The sequence below is a fragment of the Pungitius pungitius genome, chromosome 1 (genome assembly GCF_949316345.1).
Source record: "Pungitius pungitius chromosome 1, fPunPun2.1, whole genome shotgun sequence".
Classification (NCBI taxonomy): domain Eukaryota; kingdom Metazoa; phylum Chordata; class Actinopteri; order Perciformes; family Gasterosteidae; genus Pungitius; species Pungitius pungitius.
The window spans coordinates 6,751,101-6,774,344 of NC_084900.1; the positions used below are offsets into that span (position 1 = coordinate 6,751,101).

General features: G+C 44.0%; 1 protein-coding gene across 42 annotated transcripts in view; it reads left to right on the plus strand.

Annotated features, from left to right (window-relative positions):
• LOC119223808 (receptor-type tyrosine-protein phosphatase delta-like) overlaps positions 1 to 23,244 on the plus strand; it is a 291,447-nt gene that overhangs the window by 58,992 nt on the left and 209,211 nt on the right. For all 42 annotated transcript variants that reach the window (XM_037481241.2, XM_062560985.1, XM_062561004.1 and 39 more), the window contains exon 4: positions 18,653 to 18,676. The gene's annotated coding sequence lies outside the window, so the exon portion shown is untranslated. The remainder of the gene's footprint in view (positions 1 to 18,652; positions 18,677 to 23,244) is intronic.

A 23,244-nucleotide genomic window follows, 5' to 3' on the forward strand; every position in this document is an offset into this window, starting at 1 on the left:
TATTCATACATAGAGTTGCCAAGATTCATAGACAAGTTCTTGGATCATTGTACACCTTTCTTTTTTTGCACAGAAAGTGCATTTTTTTCCTTAAACCATCCTCCATTTTTTACCGTAGTTACCTGCTGAAGAGAGGAGTGTTAAAGTTGCAAATACATGTTCCGACAATAATGTCTGGCAATTCAACTTCTCCGAAAGAACAATATGCATTTTTCTCCGATTCAAGGATTTATTTCTGCAGACAAACCTGTAGAAAAACCCTTAAATAAATTGACTTTCCGCTGAATCCAACCCGTTACATTGTCTGGATGCTGATGTACAGTAAAGGGCTAAGCTGCCCAGAAACCCCAGGATTAGGTTGAGCTTCATGTCTGGCATCACAATGCATCGCTTATGAAGCACACCATGTATTTTAGATTATAATTGTATCAACTCCTAGTATATCAATCTCAGCTATTGCATATTTCAAAGGTCATGCAATTATGTGTGCTATTATCATTTCTTATCATGAAGCACTATCTGTCCTCACAATTTCGAAGGCCTGACTAATATTGCTCATATTTTTGAGCGATGATAATGAGTGACTCTTCCCTATTTTGTTAATAAGAATGTGGAACTAAATGGGCAGATTGGCTGAGTGATTTTGTCAGAGCTATGGAGTTTAGCGCTGCGCTAGTGTGTGTTTGTGTGTGTGCGTGCGTGCGTTTGGCGGTGGTTTCGTGTAATGGAGCTTCTCTCTATTAGATCCCATGATGTAATCCATCTTCTGGATAATTAGCAACGAGGGGAAGGAAGGCAGGAGGAGGAGGAGGAGGAGGAGCTGGCATGCGCCGTTCCAGATGAAGGCTCTTCACATTCACCCTGACGGAGGGTGTGTTTAATAGATTTCTAACATGTTAGTGCATCATCACAAACGTAGTGGCGTCCACATAATCAGAAGCCTCTCCTAGAGTCTTATTAAGTAATGCGGTTTCTTGTGTCCATTACATGTCCTTTAGCTGACGCTTTTATCCAAAGCGACTTACGTTGCATTGTAACCCATGCGTTACATTTTTGCCTGGGGAGCCATTAGGAGTTAGGTGTCTTGCTCAGGGACACTGGGATTCGAACTACCGTCCTTGCGGCTCCCAGCGTATCACACTACTCCATGCGCCACCATCTTTTTTTAAACAATGGAGGACAAATGCGTGAGTGGAGTGGACATTCACAAAATACACACCCTGGAGTAAAGATGCGGCAGGATAATGGTCCAGCATGCCTTACACAGTATATGTGTACTATTCTCAAAAGCAGGTCGACTTTAAGATTCTCTGGAGACTTTGGGGATACCAGGGAAGTGGACTGAATGTCAATGCAACGCCTCCCGGGCAATTAGCGCTTCCACGCTCCAGCGTGGGCCGCTCTTACTTTCTGATCCGCACACTGCCTCGTGCTCACTGGCGCTACCAGAGGAGACCGTCGGCGGGAAGAAGTCAGATTTATTGCTGGAGCAAGAGATTAAATAACAGCGCACGGTAATGGTGCTGACCAACGGGCAGAATGAAGCGGCGAGGGGAATATGAAGAGCGCCGCCTCTTTGAATCACAAATGCCAAAAGAAATAGGTGCACTTGAGGTCATCTATATTTAATTTTAGTGGCCATCGCAGGATGATGAATGAAAACGAGAGGGCGCATGTGTCACTACAGTTGCCCTCTCTTGTGATTTGAGTTTAGCTGCTGCTCAGCTTTCTCTTCAGAAAGGTTCTCATTATTAAACCCAGTTACATCAGTTGTGCGTGTGTGTGTGTGTGTGTGTGTGTGTGTGTACTCCAACAAGCATCGTTGTGTCATTTGCATGCTTTTGTGAGCGTGCGCACTTTGTGCTCCAGCGAAGGTACTCGTCGGGGCTCCTGGGAGGGGTCAAAGGGAGGGGTCGTTAATCAAGACGGACAGGAGCAACACACTGGCGCCCCCCCCCGGGGACGACGGTGTTACTGGGAGCCGGGATCCCTCAGCCCAGATGCGTCTCTGATCAGAGTAGCAATTAAGAACTGCGCTGCTGCGCTCTTCAGCAGAGGCATGGAAGACAACCTTTTGTTCCCCCGCCTCACATCACACCATCAGACGAGCGCCTACGAGCAGGTCCAGCCAGGTTTTCACAAGTACGAGAGAAACAAAAGTATATCAGTTGCGTGTATTCCTAAGGACGGGCTCGTGTTTTGCTCTTTGGTGAAACGCGTCATCATACTGTATGAAATGACATAATTAGAGAACAGACAACAAATGCACTGCAAAATGCAAGCAATATCCGATTGCAATGTAGAAAAAAAAAAGATGTTTTGCAGCTTTTTTTTTTGTTTGGCAAAGTACTTAAAGCAAGACTGCACTGGCAAAGACTATCCAAGTATCATCACTTACTTCTTTTCAGGGTGTTTCCATGCTTCAAAAGCACTCATCAAATTGCACCACCTCTATTCATCCTTGTTTTTTTTTTCCTTCCTCAGACTGCTCTAATGATCAATTCCAGCACTCAGCATATTTATTCATGAGTGTATTACACCTGGTTGGTCTCCGTTGCCCGTACTTTTCCTTATGTACTATATGACGCCTCACCTGCAACACTTCCAGCTCAGAGGGCATTTTTCACTTCTCCTCCTCACGATGGGGCTTTGTTGACCCTGTATGCACGCGCGGCTGTTTGTTATTGGATAATCGGAACTCTTGTGTTTCCACTATTGTCAAGGCGGACAGATAAATTTGTACATGTATCAGTTTGCACACATTGCATTTTCATTGTTTATGTGTTTTCTTTTTTTCTGTGTTTATATATTTAATAACGTATTTACTTATTGTGTCAATGATTAGTTTGATTAGAATTATTATCATTATACCATTTAAATAATGTGAAATGATATGGAGATATGTTTAATTAGAAAACATTAATCCCAATTTTCTGATTCCACACAAGCATTTTTGATCCTAAAGTTACTTAAATGCTTAGTCCAGCATTTGAATTGTTGCGGTTTTTGACTGACTAATCGATTTAAATTGAGGGTGATGGTGGTGCATGGAGTAGTGTGTTGTGCTTGGAGCCACAAGGTTGGTGGTTCGAATCCCGGCTGCTCCATGTGCCATTTTGAAGTATCCCCGAGCAAGACACCTAACCCCTAATTGCATTACTGTATGGTGTAGCAAGCGTCTCACCCGTGACTCTGACTCTCCTTTTCTGCTTGCATTGGTGTGTGTAAACACAGCCTGTATTTTTGTATCCCGGTTTCATCTATTCACAAATTCTTCAGAGAGAGAGAGAGAGAGAGAGGGAGAGAGTTTTCAGTCTCTCCATCGCTCTCCCTGCTTATCTCAGTGCCTCGCTCCCGCCTCACCTTTCCTTTCTCGCTTTTCTCCTTGCCAGACTAATGCGATGTCCCATTTCAGGGCAAGCTCGGTGGTTAGAGTTTCCTCCCAGCGATATGATTAGGTGTTATTAGCTGGTTCAGCCCGACAGTCAGCAAGTGAGAGAGGTCTGTGGTATTGATTGCTTCTACTCTAGAGCTCTTGACCCCGTTCTTTAGCCTTATTTCACTCGTAGAAATGAGCCATCCTACTATGGCATCTGCTGTTGAGCTGAAGAGATGCATGTATATATCTTTACATTTATACATCCATGCATCTATCTTTTTACCCATCTATCTCCTTGACGCCTCATCTTAATGTCCCGCAGCCATCTACACCCTCCGCTGTGTGGTCGCTGAAGAATATGAAGTTTTTCGCTCAGGCTGTCTCGCTGGGGAAATATAAGTTGACTGTGTATTGCATTACTGTTTCTAAGCCTCACATCAGGAGGTGATCAGATTCCCTGAGGTAGAAGGGCCACGGGAAATGGAGAAAGAGAAGGAAGAAAGTGTCTGTGTTTTAGTTTGTCTGGCTGTGTGTGAGCCTCGGTGATTGTGGGTGCATATTTGGACTCTACTTTTCACTAGATCACGTCTGTCTGAGACTGGTAGGGAAAAGGTTGACGCCGTGCATACAGTCGATATAAAGCCTCCGAACAACAGTAAGTTTATTGAACAAACATAAACATGAACATAAAGAAACGTACCCTAGCTGACTTCTAAATGATTTGATTGTTGGTGCATTTACAGTAACTGAAGGAACAGCTACTATCCAGGGGTTTTTAAATACTAAAATTGGTGAAAATATGAAATCAGCAGTATTGTTTGTGTAAAACCAACTTTTCACTGAGAGATGTTGGAGAAAAATAGAGTTAAATGGGCATTAATCTCCCTCTCTGTGACCCTACGGGAGGTTTGTTCACCATCCTTTAAAGTTGATGTGTTTTCTCATCTGTGATTGAATATGTATCCCCAGAAATAGGGTCCTCACTATTTGTTTTTTCTAAATCAGGGAAAATACTTACTATACACAAATTGATTCGAGGCAAGAAACAGCAGTACCCAGAGAACTGCTTTGATGCCGAGTATCAGCTTAACAGGGGAGCAAGTCAATCAGCTGCTACTAAGTGACTCTGTAATGGTCAGCTTGACCATCACACCGCCCAGAGTGGCAGTTTGGTTATCCATTAAGATTGTTATTACTCAGGGAGGTACTAAACAACCTCAAAGTGAGTGTCTCTGTATGTGTGCAAGACAGAGAAAGAGGGTGAAGTTTGAACCGCAGCTGTGGCACAGATTTTTATCCATGGATAATAGAATATGGACATTCATCCATATGACGTCAATATGAAAAGTACATTTTTATTCAAGTCCCGTTCCAGCCAAAGGGGGATCTGATGCTGTCCCCTCGTCAGGCCCAGGAGGGAAAACCATTTGTTTTAATCAAACGCCACTGTAACCGAGAGGCCTCCCATCTTCATAAAGATAATTACTAGACTATGCGTGCCCCGCCCTCCCCGTTACCCAATCCATGAATAGCGATAAAACCACAATGCTGGACATGTATCTCTCTAAGAGGGTAAAAGCCATGGCATCTACTTTACCAGGACAATTAGTCAGCATTAGCCGCAGATGTCCTCCATAATAGAATTACATGCTGGTGAGTAACTCTAAATTATCCCTATTGAACCTTTATGGACTAATCATTTCAGTTACTAAGTAATAGGGCACAAATAGGAGAATAAGAGAACCCGCTTCTTTAGGAGACATTATGTGTTCATTAAGTCGTTTGTAGTTACCCTTAAAACAGTACATTGTGGGAAGAAAAGTTAAATAACTGTTGAGTATAATATTTCCACTAGATATTATCTCAATGCAAAGCAAGTTATGTGACAAAAACCTGGAGGGTGGTCTGGGTGTGATGTCGTTAAATATTGGAGATACATTACAATTAAACTCAATATACTGCATTTTGGTAATGACGATGGCCTGACAGCCACTACCATTATGAAATAAAGACCAAAGTTGATACAGAGTCCCAAGATTCCAAAGTCTCTGCTCTTTGATGGGACGTCCCCGTCTCCTGAACTTTGACTGATCACTCTCTCCAGGCTATTGCAGAGTGTCAGGAGGATGGATGAGGTGGCAGGGAGTGATTGACAGCTACCGGGCTCTGGCTGCTCCCCAAGCAACGACACTTCAACCAGCCTTTCTAGAAAAAAATTGCCGCTGGTAATTGAATCCTTTGTGCATCATAGGATGCAGGCAACGTTTCGGAAATGCTTTTATCAATTTACAACATCATACTGCAGGATGTGTCTGACCAGGCATTTTCTACTTTCCTCTCGCCATACAATGCAAAATATAGGGTATTGTTACAATTATGCATTTTGGTAGGAACCCTTGAAAGTCATAACTATGTTTGAAATGCCCTCAAATGTCTTATTAACATGTATGGTATGCATACTGAGAGTGCACTAGGGATAGCTGTCAAGAATATGGCTTTTAATTAGTTAAATACTGAGTCTCAGTCTACCAAAAATCACCAAATTATCACATGTGTGGTAACAAACACAAGTGAATTATTATGGATCGATCATATTCCTCAGTACATGCGTTAATTTGGTCCAACCCGCGCACAGGATATGAAGAAATCAATATTGCTTTTCCATGTTTGTGGCTGCGCTAGGTGGGCCTAATTGAAATGTATGAGGGAGCCTGCTAAATGATCTGTGCAGGCAAGGGAGCCGGAGTGATTGCAAACATATGGTACTATTCTTTTGACAAGAGAAACATTTGTACAATGCGGCAAGAGAAACTGAGCAAATTAGTTGAAGTGAAGGACACAGAAAAGAAAGAAAGCAAGCAAGCCAGGAGAGTGACAGAGAGAGAGAGAGAGAAAGAATGATGTTTCTTAATGTTGCCGTAATTGCACTCGGGAGAGATATTACATTAGACTCTGTCACCTTTTCAGTTGAATGCTTGAGCGAGTCAGTTAGAGCGAGAGATGAAGGTGGAAAAAGCAGGGAAGGGTGTGACGTGGGTGTTGGAACATTATTGAGCCATTAAAAACCAATGACAGCATAAAGATGAAATTGAACATCAATTGTGTTCACGGGTAAGCTGTAACAATAAGCTTGACCTGTGCTTGATAACATTTCAGTGACAAACGTCTTCATTTTTGTGGTTCCTTCCTTTTTTTTCTCCCCCCCTTTCCTCTCCCTCCTCCATCTCTCTCACCATGCGCCTCTCTCTAATAAGCTATTGACCTTTTGTTTAGTAATGACTACGAGACTAATCGTTCAGGTACCGCTCAGAATCAGCAATGAGTGGAAGTGTCATTTTCAAAACCTCCACAACAGGTAGCCAACTAGGCTCACTCAATTTCAATTGGTCAGTTTAATGATCTCCTCCGGGTAAAGGGCTAGCACCTCCTGCGTGCTGAACGGGCCCCGACACCAGCGCTCCGTGATGCAGTCATTAGTCAGGACACTCTCGCTGCAATGTGTCTAACACAAGTGAGTCATGTCCGTTCCGATCGACGCAAGGAGTTAAGGGGGCAGAGCACGCAGAAAACATGTTTAGACAGTCATTGTCGGACAGTCTTTTAGTTGTTATAGTTTGAAGAGAAAAAGGTGTTTGGTGACAAGCTCACCTAACAGCAGCATCTTTCTTTCCGAATGGCCCGCGAGTCCTTCACAAATAAAAGGTTATTGGGAGGACACATAACCGGGCTGAGAAGGGATTTCATCACAGCCAACTGGCAGTTTGAGACCCATCTCACAGCCTGAGGAAGGCCCGTGAGCAAATTTCAAGTGTGCCGATATGACTCCTAAGCTATCTGAACCTTGCACATTGCCTGACAAATGGAAACTGGCGAATTGCAATCCGTAGATGGCAGATCGCCGCCACGTGAGTCCGCTGCGGCTTCTGCTGTGATGTCAGATTGAATGATTCCGACCACAATCGCCCGCCGTCTACATCGCGAGGGCATCAGAAACGATGCATTTGTGATGCAAAAGACTCTGTTTTCTGTGCGGCTTACTGCACTGGCACTCTACAGTCAAACTGCAGTTCACTATTTAACGCTTCATGTTGACTGTGTAATGCTTCCTCTGAACAGTAAAGGTCAGTCCTAACACACCGTAGGAGTCCCACTGAATGCTAACGATAGCTCTTCCCCTGCAGACTGAGCAGGGTTTGGTTTGGCATTTGCTAAGCAATGGTTAACGTATAAACAATCGTACCCAGCTGTACTTAGTCATGTCAGTAATTATACCCTCCTCTCTGAGCAAATTAAATGAGGAACAATTCAAGGGAGGAGTCAGCAGTCATTGACTGAATTAAATTAAAATCAGAGGTACTTGAGCGTACAGTTATTAATGACTATGACCACAACATAGTATTAAGCTCACGGGTCCAGCGATATGAGATTAGCCATTGACAGAGAGACACAGAGATGCACAAACACCCACACAAGCAAATCCATAACATCCTATCGGAGATTTCACAAAATCTGGATGCATGAATTCAAAGAGCCCATGCTAAAGTATGCTGCTCAAAAGGGTCCCGCATTCATCAGGTTTTGCAGGTAGAAAAGGTCAAATGATAAGTGTTTTGAGAATGCTGCCCTCTGAAAAAGATCATACATCATGAGCCTATTTATATGACATTAAAATATTAGGGTGACATTTTTGTCAGCTTTTAAGCATTGCACAAGGATTTGAGCCTGACAAGCAGAGAGGGGGCCTCATGCCACAAAAGAGCATCTATTATTTATGGTTTGACATAGACACCATTGGTGAGCCACTTAATCTACATGAAATGGAATCTGGGAACAACACAGTGTGGCATACAACTATATACATATAGATGTATCTTAATCATTTCTCAGCTCCAGACTGTTCAGTGTTTTGGAATAAGCACAATCCAGCTGAGTGTCTACAGATGTGGTAATCCATTTGTTTAAATACATCTGACATGTTCATTAAGCTGCTAAGCCACGCATCCTCATATTTCTTCCCTTTTTTCTCTCCCCCCGATCCTCCTACCAAAAGCTGCTTTTTTTTTTCTACCGCATTGAGACGGTAATTACCATGCAGTCAAATGAGAGGATGGGAAGCAGAAACACAGCACGGTCTGTGGCTGCCTGCCAGCCAAGCTCCTTACCCTGTGGAGCCACGGAGCCCAGAGAGCGGGCTGTGTACAACTCTGGCATCCTGAGCTAATGAAGATCATCTCTCAGGCTGAGGATTTTTTCGGACGCGATTCAAAAACCTCCGACTGAAGATATGCTGGCGAAAGCGTCAAACAAGAGATCCGTGGGCCAAAACACAAAAACAATATTTCAAAATAATGCAATTATCTGCCAACTTGGCACGGGGTACTAGGCTCCTCTAAGTGAGATGATGAAACACACATCATCTGGTACACAGAGCTCAGGGCATAATGTACCATCACCGATACCTATGACATCCGTGTGTCGAACGCATTTGACGGGCCTCGCACCAAACGGCGCCATTCCGTTGATTTTTGAAAAGAAAATGAAAGGTTTTCCACTCCAGGAGTGTTAGGCTCTCTGCCTTTGTGCCCGCCTGCTTTTCAGGCATGTCACTGCCAACTTGGCAAATTACCCGGGCTACCACACTAGTTTGGGCGCCGAGCCATCCCTGCCAGCTCCATGATTGCCATGATCTGGGTCGGCAAGAGTATTACACGGCCACCTGGAAAGAGGCGAACACCTGGACGCAGCTTAGCGCCCGGCTCAGCCTTAATACAGGTCGTTTCTCTGCCAGTACATACAACCCACCCTTCTTTCCCTCATATAGTCCACACGGATGATTCAAGTGATTAGGCATTGTGTTGGTCCGCTGTTGGTCTGCTGCAGGAAACATTAAGCAAAAATCAAACCGCCGACAAGGTTGAACCTCTTTGTAGGCCTGCTGAAAGTAATGATGCTGCCAAAGGATGTATTGTGTAAAACACAGCAGGTTGGACTCAGCAATGGGAAAGAGAATTCCTGCTTGATGAGTTCCAATTATCAATAGTGCACTGTACAGCAGGTTAGCCCGGGGGGGGGGGGGGTATTTTGTGTAGCAGGGAAAGAGTTATTCTTCCCTCTTCAATTCTTTGGAATTAAGGGCAAACTGTGGCAATTGTGGTGCAATTTTTTGAAAGGGGGTCAGGGGCTACAGGAAGGAACTTGTATTCTTTTTGTTTTCGATTACATTTTCTTGTACTTCTCCTTTTATTATAAATCAAAATGAACCTGAAAAAAACAATTGTGTTCTCGTTCATTTTCATGACGGCATCCCACAATGTGCAGTCCCCTTGACCTATCTCACTAAGGTGATTGTTTTATGATTATATCATCAAATGTAGTCAAACAAATCTACACTTTTGTCCACTACAATACGCAACTTTTTATGTACCCTCTCTAGGCCTAAGGGTTAAACGTACCATACTGTAATCCTCCTGGCCTTGGTAATTCCATATTTGTTTGTTTTTATCAATTATCCAGAGTGAGTAGGTACAGGCAAATATAGTACACAAACATAATTACTCCATTTTTCATAAAATGCACCAATTCAGCCTTGTCATCCGTCTCCTTGCAATCCATTCTAAAAGAACAAATTTGTACTGCAGTAGAATGAAGAGCTACTATTTGCCTAATCGCCTTTGATGGAGAACGACTATTCATTAAACTTGTTGGCACTCCAATAAGATCATGTCTCAGAGAGCCTGTCTGAAATCATGTCTCAGAGAGCCTGAAAAAAATGTATAATTGTCCTACTTTTTAGGTAGCTGTTAGCAGTAGCAGTTAGGGTAGCAGTTAGGTAGCTCTCACAAAGGTATTGAGCAAAGCCCAGTTTCAACTACTCTGCATCCTTTAAAAAAAAAAAAAAAAAAAAAATATATATATATATATATATATATATATATATATATATATTGCTGATTGAACACAAACTCTCAGGAATGACAGCCAAAGGAGAATGAGTGAATGCAACACAATAGAAACAAACCTGGAAAGGTCACAAAAGCAAGGTCCTTTATTAAAAATCAAAATGTAATTCCACCGCAGAGCAATTGTGGTAGGAGAAACAGTGACTGCTGAGTTAAACATACTTCAGAATTTGTGCTAATTAACAGTCCTGTGGGTGGCTGTTAGTGGAGCATGTCCACTGCTCATGTGTGCTTATATAAGCAATCACTGGCTTTAATTAGACTATTAGGTGGGATTGGGTCCCAGCAGACTGCTTCCGTGCCCTAAGCATCCTTACTGTTTACCTTTCTAATTTCTGAATGTGCAGCACATTGAGAGATTGCGGTCGTGTTACAACAGACGACATGTTTGGTGGTTTGGTGAGATATTAGATGTAAAGTAAAGGTTTTGTCTGCCTTGGTAATGGTCAGGGACCGATCTAAAAGCCTTTTGGGTGGTCTGGCTTTAGGACTGGCATCATCGATTAGCCTTTCATCACGATGTGTACACTTCCATGCTTCCCCAAGAACGTTACGCTAATTTACTTTGGTGTGTCTCTGTCTAGCGCCACCATGAGGATATCATTTTAAGTGGCCACATATGGCCAGAAGGTGAATCTGGCCATATGTGATCCACTGGATTTTTCATCCAGTGCCACTTGTGATTGATATCCCCCATGTTTTGTCGGCATTCTGTTTTGAGTGGTGAACCTCTGCTGTCTATTCGCTCGTGAGGCACGATTCAACATTTACGGTCGCCTAAATTCTGCTCTGTTTTCCCCTCAATTTGTTTTTGAGGTGTTTTTGTAATGCATTGTAAGGCCTTTTTTTTCTCCGATAGCAGATGTGCATATCCAATAATACTGTGTTTACCGAGCGGACATGCGGAAAGATTACCTTTGCACTTCCCCATCTTCATGTTCAATATTCCACATCAGGCTCATCCACTGACCCCTCAGCTCTGAAACGCTGTGAAATAGGAAACCCTAATGCTGGTATTATTTTTCAGAAGCCTTTTATCTTTTTGGAAGACTTGGATTTTTATATAGTGAAACCAGGGGGACATGGAGGGTTTTCATTGCATTTATCCAGAAGGGATAAACAGACATATATAAAAAGAAGAGAGATGCAGGATAGTTAATGAAGGGGAAAAGAGGAGCAGCAGAAAAAAATAAAAAGTCAGGCTGAGCTTATAGAGAGAGACAAAGGCAGAAAGCAAAAGAGGACGATCCAGTCGAGAGAGCAAATGAGAAAGCAGTTAGAGCTGTGAAGTGGTGGGGAGCACTGTTATAACTTCATGCATGTTTAAGCGGAGAGCTAACATAAGTTAAATGCCCCGAGGATGTCCGTACCAGTTCCCATCCGCAAAGATGACACCAGGTGCAACGCATCTGATGATGTGAGGGTAAATAAGCCATATCACACCGAGGACCGAACAAACTCAGCACACATGGGCATCTGTCAAGGGAAGTATCCCTTTGATGACTGGTTTCATTTCTTTTTTCTTTTCCTCACACGCACAACACACAATCGCACGCAGACTCTTCCCGTCTCACCAGGGAAAAGGATCCACTGTCAGTGCGAAAAATAGAATGGAACAGATGCCATCAGAATGATTGAAAGCACCTACAATGGCTCGCACAACTTTGCCGTCTCCCTGCCCCATTCAAAACCATTTGCCGACTACTCCTCTCTCTTCGCCCTCCTGTTCCGTGTTCCTGCCCACCAACACCCATTGTCTGGATGCATCATCCCAGCCTCTTGAATGCTATCCAGACTCATTGGTCTGGCCAAAAAGGCTCAGGCTCGCCGGAAGCCCCGCGGCGTAGCGGAAAGTCAGCCGACAGGAGTGAGGTGGAACTGCCCCAGGAGAAGGAGAAAGGTGGAGGAGAGGCATTGGTTCTGGCCAATTTCCTCTCATTCGAGATGCAATAAATTTTTCTCGCCTTGCAGACATCATCTTTTTTCTTTGCTAACTACATCAGCCCATTCTCCCCACCACACCTCACCTTCCGTCATCACACCTGCCCAGCCGTGTTGCTGAGTGACGGTCATGTAAATGAGGTTGTTAGCTGATCAACATGCATGGAGAGGTATCTTTTTAATAGCAGAGAAGGTGTTGATTAGTGTCAAAGGAGAGACAAGGCAATGTGCAGGCAGTCTGTATCACACCCCAATGCTTCGAGTTGAACTGTGTGTAGGTGTGTGTGTGTGTGTGTGTGTAGATTTGAGGAAGAGCAAAAACTGTGTCAGTGTGTATTCACCGTGGCATGCATTTACACTATGCTCACAACGTTTGTGTATGAGAGGGGACGAGAGTGTGTGTGTGTGTGTGTGTGTGTGTGCGCGCGTGTGGGGGTTGGTGTGTTCTCAAAATGTATGTACCTACCCTCCAGGGGATCAGCGTTGATGCATAATACATGGCTCCCTATTTCTGACTATAACAGCAATAATGTTGGCACTCTGAGTTTATGAAGAGGAGATCAGGTGTAGGAGAAAGTGATTACAGGGCATAAACACTGCAACTGATATTGCTTTATTGTGAGAAATGACTGGCTCAAAGATGGCAGGAGCTGAAGTCAGCCCCGGAGGAGAGCGCCGGCAGCATTGTTAATCAGGTGCTTTACTGCAGAGATTGTCGGGTTGTTATGGAGGAGTCACACGGATAACGAGTTGTCCTGGCAAATTAAATCGAAGCTCAAATCAGGCTAAGTGTCGGGACGCTGAGGCGTAAAGGTTCCAAATGTGTGTTCACTCGTTAGGCTCCAGTACATGATGATGATCTGGCTCGGCTGTGTTTACTTGTATCTGCAATTTACATGCACAGCAGACATGCATTAGGTATAATCGGGCAGCCCCCTTACTCTCGTAATATACTGTATGCAATTGTGGAGTTAATAGTATTTTAGATTGAGACTGTAGTTTTTTTTAAATTAGACCTCTGTGGGATGGTTTTCTTCCCTCTTTATTATTTAATTGTCTGTCCATTTACCTTTCAAATTTCATCCTGAGCGAGATGTGGCCCAACGGTCTTTACCTCCGAATCAAAATTTGAAGCTTCGCAGCTAAGGATAAGGGGTTAGGCATAAATAAATAGCAGTTCAGAGCTGGCATATCAGTGGCTCTTCATTCCGTGTCCAGGGGCTTGCCCGCGTGCTTTTGCCTGTGTCAGAATTTTCATCTTGCCGTTCTCTCTCCAGCTGCTTCCCTCGCACGGCTCTCTCCCGCTCGCTCGCACAGATGGCGGCGGGGTCGAGAAGCACTTTGATGAATTCTCAAAGAAGCTGCATTGGTAATATTAAAAGGAGCTGAAAAACTTAAACACTTTTGACACTGGTGTCTAACGCATGCGCAAAATAACAAGGAGAACAAAAGCATAAACGCGCTCACATGAATGGCACACCATCATCGTTGCTTTCGTCAAAAAACGTCCATAAACATAGAGAAAAAAAAATCACATCCTAAACACCCTCGAAATTTTTAATGAACTCCATTAGAATGACAGACGCCCGATGGAAGGTCAAAAGTCCATTTTAATGATGAGCCTACATATGGCAGCCGCCGTGTTGCCTTGCAAGGGAAACGAGCGCCACTTCTGCTGATCCATCTGTCCCGTGGTAATGACTGCACCTGGCCTCGCATGGGCCAACGCGCGCAGGTACCAGAACCAGCTCGGTGCACGGAGGGAAACACAATTAAAAAGCAATGAGCGCGCTCCCATCTTGCGGCCACACTGTTTACTCATCATGTCTAGTTATCTATTTGAGTCAGAGATTTAAAAGGTAAGCCTTTTGGACAGTCAGGGTGAGTGGCTGAGGCGCGCCGAGGCCGTAAGTGACCCCGACGAATTTTCCCCCGGTAATGGAGTCAATTGTCAGGGGTGTCCTCGTGACCCGCGTTAATGGTTTTCTTATTGAGAGAGGCCAATGTTCGGAGAGACGATTTCTGAGCAGGGGATTGTCAAACGTCATCAAAAGCTTTCTCCTGGTTGCTTCACTTACACACACACCGGGGCCTGAAGGAATCACTCCAATCCAGGCCTCGCCTAGCTGGCCTTGATCTTGCCAGTCGACATACGATTGCCTGTAGGGTACCCCCCCCCTCCCTCCATCCCCCATCTTCACAAGGGGCTGATGTGAAGGGCCACGCCAGTGCCGTGCTGCCATAGGCATCACGGCAATTGCCTTTTCCTCTTTTTTTTTTATTTCACCCCTTCTACTATGTCCTACCGTCTGCTTCTCCCCGGGCAAAATAATCTTTATCCCACCTCTACGTAGCTGAACTCAGGGTCAGAACTCGGCATCAAGCCCACAGGCCTATGTTCTCTCCAACTTCTGATCACTCATCAAGGTGTGGCAGGTAGAATTCTATGAAAGGCTGCATTGAAATAGTCCCTTAAATCCTTGGGAGTATTTTTTCTACACAAAATGGTGGAAAAAGCCCCTGGGAAGATGCATCGGACCAGGGCTGCATTTGATTTAGCTCTGTTTTCCCTCTATTCACCACTGGATAGTGTCAATCAGATTATGGCACAACCATATGAACTCTATTTTAAAATCCTTAAGATTTTTTTCCTACTTTTAATGACACAACTTGTCTACCATCATCTAATATGAGTGTAATCTGAGGGAAGAGAAATGTAAATCAAATGAGTTTTTAGCATTTGTGGATTGAGTGATGCAGAGCCTTCCCGTAGCGCTGCTGTCTTTAAACAGAAGACAGCTGCAGCGGTAAGAGAACATCTGCCTCGATGCTAGCACAAGCGTACCTCGTTTACGTACTGTCATGCTTTAGCGGCCCCCTAAACCGGACAGAGTTTGACAACCGCCCGATGAAGTTTGGAGTTTGTATATTGGAGTGCTCATTAGGCTGTCACTCAAGTACTTATTCACACCTCGACTTGAAGAGAGATTGAAAATAAGCAATCCTTTATTTATTTTGTACCCCTCAAGTAGCGGCCTAGGCTTTGCAGCCAATCTGGCTTCTTGTCTGACTGCAAACTTCTAGATACTTCCGCAGTCTGTGTGAGCCCAGGCCATCTGCGGCCTCCGTCAGTGCGTCCCTAAGTCTTTGTTGCAACAGACAAATAAAGCGAGGTAATGTTTGTATCAGCTCAGATGGGAGGATGCAAGCTCTCTCAGTGTTTATGATAACACGACAGCACTGTTCTCTCTTCTCCAATGTCTGCTTCGCACCTTCTCTCTCTGCATTGACGCCTATTCGCAGTTAGCTGGAACTTGGCCAGCCAGAGCCATTTTGTCCCATTATGTCGTGCTGAAAAAAAAACAGCTGCTGCCATTCCACACTGGTGAATAGGTTAAATTGTGACACAAAGAACAGGGCCTTTTTCGTCACAGTCTAAATTGACTGACAACAGGCGCTGCAGGTTCCTCTACCCTCTCGGGCTGCCTTCCAGCTCCATTGCTTTTGATTTGCAATTAGTGGCCACTCAATCCTGCAGACGTTGTTGAGAAGGAACTCTCGCTCCCTCTTTCTGCAGGTGTGTGCCTTCATTGACATGTTTTTATGTTGCTCTGTGAGAAAAATGGTGTACCCAGTGATTTACTATAATTATTTTGTGTATAATTTGTGCAGAAAAGAGCAATATATGCCTGTTGAGTGCATGGTATTGGCCCATCTGGAACGTAATATTTTCTACCATCTATCTGATCCATACATTTGTTTGTTTTCAGTCCCCCAAAAAGGTATTACCAGTGTAGTTTATGTGGGTCGTGGTTGCACTTATAAGTGAAGTGTGTAATGCCATTTAAATATGCATGCTTGACATATGAAACCATACATGTCCCAATAACCAGCACATATCCCTATTAACAAGGATACAAGCTACGTAAGGTACTTATCAAAGGCTTTCAAAATAACACGGCTTTCTCTTTTCCCTCCACTGAGTGGCCACAGTTTAAAGTTGAAAATTGTCAGGGTCGGCGAGGATAGTGCAAAACAGAGAATATGGACAAGAAGGGTTTTGTCAAGATTTCCAGCGGCAAAGAACGATTAAAGAAAACAAACAGACAAAACAGCTCTTCAGACTTCCTTAAAATCCGGTTGTCCTCGTTGCAGTGCACTGACTGGTATGTGATGAATGAAGAAAGTCAAGACTGGCTGTGTCAAAAAGAATCTCCCCTGAGAGACACGATGTCCTTGTCCTAGAGCCGCAGTCTCAGAGGACTGAACAGCACTGCAAAAATCCCACCAAGGGCAGATGATGTCTCTCTAAATGTAATCCAAGTTCCTGGACAAAGTGAATGTCTGTCGCCATGTTATTTCCACACATCAATAGCTTTTTGATGTATGGGTTATTGTGCTTGCCTATTTTATGTTTATATATATATTTTTTTTTAATGTATATATATTTATGTATACATCATATATTACACTCATCGATAAAACTAAAACCCATTTCTGAGCAGTGATATGCAGCTCATGATGTTGGATCACAAAGGCTTTTTTGTAATTCCCCATCACTGACCACTCTGAACATTCTCTTCATGTCAATATAAAAAACACAACATGAGGAGCGGACTTCTCAGCTTTTCTTTGCCTTGTCAAAAGTTTTTCTGTCGTGTTGTGGGTTCCACACAGCATAACTAAGACCCTAGAAGCAGCTTATCTGCTTAAAACAGGAGGGTGAGAGAGGGTGAAAAGAGTGTCTCTGTCTTCTATCTTTTCACAGAGTGGGTTTATTGAAGCCACCAGAGCTTTGGTTTCTCCATCTCGATTCCCCCTCCACTATCCCCGCTAGTGTAATCCACCCATGCCCACTCTACCTCCACCACTTTTGATTGGCCAGGCTTTTGAAATATCTGTAATCTTCCCATCACTGCAAAAAGAGGGTCCATTAAAATAAGCAAAAGGTGTTAAGATCACATTATAAATCTCCCCACATCCCTTGTATCACCTCTCTATTTTCATTGCGGCTTTATGTAGTGTCTCGGTCTCTTACTTACCAAACAACACTGATGCTGATGTCATTGAAACCCCAGGTGCTTGGAGTGGCTGTGAAGTCTGACATCAGTCCCAGCCACCCTCTCCCGGGGGTCCAATTTTCCCCATATGAACCTTCAAGGTCCTCAGCTGAGCTCTCCTTTTTGCAACAACGGCAGCAGAGGGAGAAAGTCTGTCAGACAGAATGGCGATGAGCGTCCCAGGGATTGAAACCCAGTCTTCCCGCCCTTTTCCTGAAAATAGATTTGTTCCTACAAACCAAACAGATATTTTATTCACATTCCCCCAATGTTGATCCCTTTGAAACTTATGGCTTGTAATACCAAAATGGAAAGAAATGCCGGGGCATAGACCTCGTTGATAATCAATAACTGCCAAATTCCACTTCAACCCAACTAGACTTCACTGGTAAGCAATTGCGGCTCAGCTTCAGTCCTTGTCTACTATTCCCCTCACACTGCATCCACTTGGTGTCAGCTCACTCCATTTTCTTGTTTGATTGCACATTTACAAGAAAGCCAAACTGTACCATAGAAGAGTGCATTTGTAGAGGGACCGATTTAATTGTAAAACAGAGAAAAATTGAAATTTCTGGATTAACTTCTCAGTGTGCACGGGGAAGTTGAGTGGAGTGCAGGTCTTTCTATATCCCTTTCTATGAACATTTTGGAGATATGACCGTAAGGCAGTGACCTAGGGAAAAACATGGCCAAATGCTGCTTTCTTTTTGTTTGTGCGGGGGCTACCTAGAGGTCTCGTTGGGTAGTGCGGTACTGGGATCTTATTGTGCTTTTGTACGTTGGCTGTCAAACTAACAAGCTAGGGGAAATAGCAACGGTCGATGTGCACAGGCTGAGAGCTATCTCAGGGCGACTAAATTACCTCAGCTGTGTGGAGAGTGGGGGAACACCTTGTCGGCTGTTGGAGCACAATTGTTTGTCTGTGGGTCAAGTCACACCGGTAGGAAAAGAATAAAAGTGCATGAATTAGGTTTTAGCTTACATCCTCTATGCATCCACCCACAGAATCTTTAAACACAAACAAATATGAATGCAAGTTCTGCAAACTTTGAATCCTCGTGGGGAACTATCTCAGACGTTTCATGTACCTCCATTAATAAATGATGTTCCCCTCTTGACAGGGACTATTCTTAACCCCTTGTCAGTACAATGCTGGGACACTGTCATTTTTTCCAGGAGCTAGTGACAGCCTCAGCCTGCATTGAACTTCAGCCTGCCTTACATTGAAATTTGCTGACATTTCTCTTGTCTTTCTCCCCCCTCCACCTCCCCCCATCCCCTGCTTCCTCTTTTCCCCAATGGTCCGCTTACAGATGTGACCAACTACTCTACTCTAGGTAAGACTCATTCTGTGTCTCATTGCACTGTTCAGAAGTGTAACTCCTGTTTGAGTTGTCATGTGTGTTTGGGAATGATGTGAATGTTAAAAAGGGAAAAAGGTCATATGGAGGGAGGAGTCAAAGCGGCACCAAGATGGTGCTGTTTGCTCAGTAAGGTATGCACTGCTCTGCAGTCCTCATCTATCCCGTTTTTCCAATATGTATGCATGGGAATACACAATGGTAGCTTTTTCATGCAAGGATTTGTGTGCTCAGCGCCTTCAATTTGAATATTATTCAAATGAGAATCAAATGGCCCAGATTGTTCAAAGAATATGCCGGCAGTGTTGACTTAAACAAGCCTACCACGGATGGTGTCCGTTTCCCACTGCGGTTTGTGTGTGTTTGTGTGAGTGTGTGTGTAAGGATCTCATATGTTAAGCTGCGAACCCTTCCTTTGTTCAATACTCAACATGTCAACAGGAAACTGGTGGTACTGTAAACACCGACAGTGTCCACATGGTCACATAGCCTTGGGTGTTATGTACTCAGGGGAGAACTTAACAACCGTCTCTAAGTGACCTGCTGGTCTTTTTTTCACTTTACACTCACATCATGGCAGGCTAATGATACTTCATACCTGCCCATCAGTCCAAATCCACAAGCTAAAATATTGATAATGTCCAAACCCAGATGCACTGGGCTGCGTCTTGTTCACTCTGTAGGTCCGATATCAGTAGAGCTGCAGTCCTCTGCTCTGCAGTCTGTATCAGACATCATATACACGTGTTGTGCAGTGATTCAACTGAGCATTATATTACTTCCGGCTGTGCAACAAATTGCCTCAGGGGTAATAAAGATAACCATACCTTGTCGATGGCATTTTTTAACACCATTCCTTCCTGACTACACCAGCACTGAATGGTGTTTATGAGGAGCAGACTCTTAATTAGTGTCTGGCCGTATGTCAAAATGGCAGCAATCACTTTCCCTGGAAATAGCGGTAAACAGCCACACTTTGTAGACCAATAACGATGCAAGCAAACCACAGGTTGTGGGAGGAGTAAACAAGACTGAGAGCAGAGCAGCAGAGTTACTGAGCTGGTCAACAATTGAACTCTTGGAATCAGAACTCAGTGCTGAAACAGCCCAAGCTGTTGAATACCAAGAGACGAGTGTGCGGTCTATGTTGTCTTAGACTTTTTCTGAAGACCCTCAGTGGGCCGTAGGTGTGTGACAGAGGTCAACTGGACGATTGAATTTGCCATGTCAGGGCCTTGGTCCGGACCAGCAGGACCTCTCAACACCAACCATTGCTCTGACCATCTGTTCATGAGGGGCAAATCAATCAAGTGAGACAAACAGTCCAACCTTCAGGTTACTATCGCCTGGCTTTTGGTTTTGTCTTAGATACTTGGCTCAGTGCACTTGGCTTTTTGGTACTCCGACAGTATTTTGAAGACTGCCGCCTCATTGCGTAATTGAAAACACAGCGCCATGCCACTACACTGGCACAGTTCGGCAACCAGGCAGAGCATCTGCAAGCAGTTCTGGTCCGGCTCTCAACTCTTTGAGGCGGGCGTTGGCTGAGTGCTCGGAAACAGAAAACCCCTGGCTTGCTGAGAATAATAAGTACCCCTGGGAAGCTGCCAGATGGACATTTACTGTGAGCCTAGCTGGAGAGGGGGAGAAATCTGTCAAACATCACACCAGGCATCTGTGGGGGAGCAGTGCAGGTTCACGTCCAGTATGTCAGACAAGAGGAGTGCTCTTTGTAGACACTAAAAAGCTGTTAGATTTTTAACATTTCGTGTGGAGTTGATTTGTTCACCTTCTTTCAAGGGCAGCAGTCCATATTACATTAAAGCCACCCGTTACAGTGGAAGCTTTAAATAACGTCTAAATAATGGATACGTTCATCGTATGATAGTGTAAAGATAGACTTGATATGACTCTAAATATGTTACTCGCACAGTTTCTCCCTTCAACGTTGGTACTGCTAGCTGTGTCCGCACCAATCATGGAATATAAGGATAACTCATGTTTTTTGCCGTAGACACTGACTTGAATTAGAAAAGCCGAGACTTTTCATACAGTCTCGAATTGAAAGCTATCGGTGGTAAAGAATTACAATTGGCTCATTATGCTCTCGGAAGCTGGAGGGTTCCAGTGCTGGTAAGGAGCGGGGGAATGAGAGACAAAGAGCACAAAGAGTTCATCCTGGTATCGTCAGCAGTGAAACAGGACCTTGGTTCTCAATCTGCGCACCAGTTATTATTGCATTACGTCTGGCAGCCCTCAACTCAGACCGGAACTGAGCCACACTTGAACAGCGATAACACTCTGGCACAAAAGAAAGTGATTGCTGGCTGCTCAGTTAAGCAAATACCATTACGGTGTTGAAGTCTAAAAGTAGATATGTGCTTGGTGAAAATGATAAAAGGCCAGCCCGGACAGTATTCAAGGCACTGGTAGCTTTGTAATACGCAGGAGTGGATTCCTCTGAAATGGTTCTCGTTTAATTTTTCTCTCAGAGGAAAAGAACAATGCTATTCACGGATATCACAACACTTTTAAGTCTCCATCTGGGCTTCTCACACCCTGTTACAAGATTTTAGAAATATCAAGATTACCATGCACATTATTTGTACTTTTCAGAGAGAACATATGGGTAAACGTAAGAGCATATATGTTTTAGCAATGATTTTGAGTTCACAGGCCTCACAGAAATGCTTGCATGTAGCATGCGAGCTGTCATAACCCCAGGCCATTAGAGAACAACCAGGACTAGTTCCTCTAGTGGGTCTTAATGTTAGCGCTGTCTTCCTTTCTTTTAGCTGTGCCCTCTGGGTAACGGGCCATTTTGCTAATGGGGACTTCTTTTGAGCACGTCAAAAGCATCCTTGAAGCTCTTGAGGGAGATTAAAGTTGCTGTATGTTCATTCCCCCCCCCCTCCTCTTCTCTATTTAAAGACCATCCACTGCAGCATCAATTGTTCATAAGAAATGTGCCCGATCGCTTATTAGCATAATAGTTTTATACATTATACAGTAACAAGACGTAAATGACAGCTCTATGTTGACTTTTTAGCATTGTGTCAGAGTGTGTCGCTCCTCGCCTCTTCTTTCGGTGATATTTTCATAAGTGTCGTCCGTGATTGCAGATGATCCCACACGTGCATCTTCATGCCACGCACATGCAGGTTCTGGAAGGACGTTGTGTCACAGAAAATTAGGCGGAGACGCCGCGGAGAGTCGTGTACACATGGACGCCCCCTCCCCACCAATAGAGGCGGTGTGGCTATTACTAACAGATGGCTTATCTTTAACTTTATCAACGACGGCAGTGTCGCCAGCAAACGTGATAAGTTGCTCCGGGGCCTGGGGGGGGGGGAGGGGATTGGCGGCATCTATCAGCATATGGTGAAGGCACATTAAGGTGGCCTCTCTCTCTTTCATCCTGCCGTCCCTTCCTATGAGTGGTCTGGCAGCCAAGCGTCAGATGCTCACTTCACAGGACAAAGTATATACGTGTGTATTTGAGGGAGCGCTGAGGGGCAGCGGGCACACAATTTGAGATCTGTTTGATCCGTTTTATTTGATTTTAAAGCTCTGCGGTAATTAATTTACCTATTTATTTATTTTTTGCATGGGATTAGGGTTGGCCCAAAGTCCCAAACACTATCTCCTAGCCATTTTTTATTTTCTCGTTTGTGTCTTTAACCCAATTTAAGAGCTTAACATGGTTGTTTCCAGGCACAGTAAAATATAGTGTATTATCTATTTGGAGAGAAGTCTGCAGCTACATCCGTGTTGAAAACAAGTGTTGTTTTTTTCTCTCTATGCCTCCCACTCTTTCAACCTTAATTGCCATCCCAACCTAAACACCCTAGTAATGCTCTATTCCGACATTGGAAGGACAGCATGTTTACCAGGCCCTCCATGTGTTGCATTCCTACATTAAGCAGAATGCCAATCAAAGCCATCTTTGCTTGAGCAAGTGAATCAGTCTTCCAGGGACCAATATTGGTCTGACCAATATGACAGCACGGCGTTGGACACAAATCAGACGCACCACCAAAAATTGAATTCACACCCTGTGTGGATTGGGAAGTACACGGTAGCAGAAGACGTGGTAATGATAAAACGCTTCTCTTGCAAGGTGTACACACATTTTTACATAATGGTACGTCTTTGCCCTAAATTCATTACGAACAACACTGGCCTAATGTTTCAAAGCTGAAATAAAAAGCCTCATTGTATAAGTTGTCAGAACAAGTGACAGCTTGCCTGGAGGCGATTTCCATTTCCTACATTTACTCTTATTTTAGATTCATTGTTTTTCCGCAATTACTTAATTTTGCTATAATCACCTCCAGTTCTGAATTACAATTTCTCCCTCTGTGTTGACATAGATTTTGTTCTATATTTCAACTCATCAAAAAAGCAAGAAAAAACGGCTAGCCATCATCCTACGCAACCCCGCCTAGTCTTCCTTTTCTTGTTATTCATGTCTTTTTACTAAGCAACATTAATTAGCCTCCCCTCAAAAATACTCTTTTCTATTGTGTCCTCAGGGTTTGTTC